The sequence below is a fragment of the Vombatus ursinus genome, unplaced genomic scaffold (assembly GCF_900497805.2).
Source record: "Vombatus ursinus unplaced genomic scaffold, bare-nosed wombat genome assembly UNPS02014791.1, whole genome shotgun sequence".
Taxonomy (NCBI): domain Eukaryota; kingdom Metazoa; phylum Chordata; class Mammalia; order Diprotodontia; family Vombatidae; genus Vombatus; species Vombatus ursinus.
The window spans coordinates 67696045-67698486 of NW_020954569.1; positions in this window are offsets into that span (position 1 = coordinate 67696045).

Here is a 2442-nt window from a genome sequence, read left to right on the forward strand (position 1 = left end):
AAGAAAGAAAGAAAGAAAGAAAGAAAGAAAGAAAGAAAGAAAGAAAGGATGATGTACTTGAATGGCTGAATGGCTAAAAAAACCCTCCAAAAAACAAAAAACTGTGGTGCATGAAGGTAATGGAATATTGCTTCTCCACCAGAAAGAAATGTGAAGACCTCAGAGAAGCATGTGAATAGACAGATCATTTGAAGCAAAGTGAAGTAAGCAGAACCAGGAAAACAAGATGCATAGTGACTGTGTGAAAAGAAAGTACCATAAAAGATAACTGAAAGCTGTGTAATTATGATGTCTGAGTTTGGCCTTGGATAAAGATGAGAAAGTGCACTTGCCTCCCTTCATTTCAGAGATGGGGGACTCTGGGTGTTGAACATAGCACTTGCTCTCAGATATGATGGATGAGTTGGTTTGTTCTGCTGAACTGTTTTTTTTTTTCTTTTTAAATATTTGATACCAGGGAAAACCTTCTGGGTAGAGGAGGGCCTGGAATATATTCAGAACTGAATATAATGTACAAACAGAAAACATCAATTTAAAAATTGTGGTATAGTAGAAAGTGCTACTTTTAATGCTCACTTGAAATAAGGAGAGACCTGGGCTTACATGTATATAATCTTTCTGAGCCCCACTTTCATCTTTAAAATGGATTTGGTGCCTAGTCTGCAATTTATGGTCTTAGAGAATTACCTGGAGCACAGAGAGATTTAAGTGGGTGTCCAGAGTCAGAGGAAGGACTTGAACCCAGGTCTTCCTGACTCCAGCTCTCTATCCATTATTCCAGGATGCTTCTTTAGCTATTATTAGTGTTGTTACTAACAATAGCAATCTTTACTTGGGCAAGTCACTTAACCCTGATTGCTTCACCACCACCACCACCACCAACAACAAAAATAGCAGTCTTTTTATAGTCAGAGCCAGCCTATAACACAATTGTGAAGTGAGCGTTGATGACTCCTTACACCTCCCTTTTCTCTGGTTTTAGGATATTGCAGATTTCTGAGGATTCAGGCCAGGGTCAGGCCCTGTTTGGTTTAATTCAGAGCATGCCAGAGACCTCCCAGAGTACCCTAAAGTCACTCTCAGTGGCTCAGCCTCAGGGAAGGCTCTGCCTAGAAGATTCCCACAAGCAGTATACAGGGGTTGCCTGTACTTTACCCTCAGGGCTATACCCTCAACCTGTTCTGGTTTGTCTATCCCAGTATCTCTGAAGGACTCTGGGGATCCATTTGTGGATTCTTGGGTTGGATGGAGGAGTTTAGAGGTGATTCTATTTCTGACTAAAGGGTTGCATCTCTCAGTCCCAATGGAGTTTTTGCAGGGGATCTGTGATCCTCTATATGCTGCCATCTTCTCACAACTCCCCTTTATGTTTCTGCTGATTATTTATTTGTGCAGTCATATAGCTGGAGGTGCACGGCTTCAGGCCTCCACTCTTGGAATGACCTGACCTGGGATCTCAGTGGGTCCAGGCCGGGTTCCTAGGACAACCTTAGATTGTTAGCCAGACTGCCTTTTTGCCTTTTTTTTTTTTAAATTGGTTTTCTGTGCTGTTTATCATAACCAGTCACCTTCCTTGGACATCTGAGGATTCAGGCCTGGTGAACTGAGATTTCTAAAATGTTAGAGATAGCAGAAATTAGAGGAAATGAAAGTAAAGTCCACAGATATAAAAATGTACCCGTGAGATTGAGGGGGAAATTCGTATTTGGCTCTTTAGAATCTACTTTTGTGAGGGATACAGAGAGAATAAAGAAGAAACAAGTACGGGAATATATAGTCCATGAATTGGCAAGGAGAATTCAGAACAGGTTAAAATGAAAGAGTAGTAATGAGAAGGACAAGCTAAGGAAAACTTTTTTGGAACAGGGGAAAGTGAAAGAATATTGCCAGACTACTGCCGAAGACTGGAGGACAGAGGGAAGGTTTTGAAAGGTATGCTTAACTGTCTAGGTGACAGAAAGGTCAAAGGAGATGGAGAAATAGATAAATAAGATTATTAGAGACATCTAAAATAAAGCAAAACATGCTGGACAACAAGCTGAGGCAATACTTACAAGGTGATGTTTTTCAATGATTCAGTTATTAGCTTCATGGATCTGAATGAGAATAAAAAGTAAAGATATAAGGAAATGGAGGCAATTTTTATGTTCAAACTAATTTTATATTTCTAAGTTCAGGGAAAGGTTTATAGTTATATAACACAGAACCACTTGTATTTATGGCCCTCTTGCAACTTGATCTCATTGCTTTTGGCAGTTCTATGTTAAAACCTCATCAACTCTCTGGATTAGGGCCAAATGGATAAGTGGAGAGGCAAGAGGGTCACTGGTGATGGTGGTGGGAGGCCGGGAGGAGGGTCATTTGACTACTAGGTAAGAGTGTTTGAATGTTTTTATCATGTTAAATATCAATGATGACATTATATGAAAAATAAAATATACT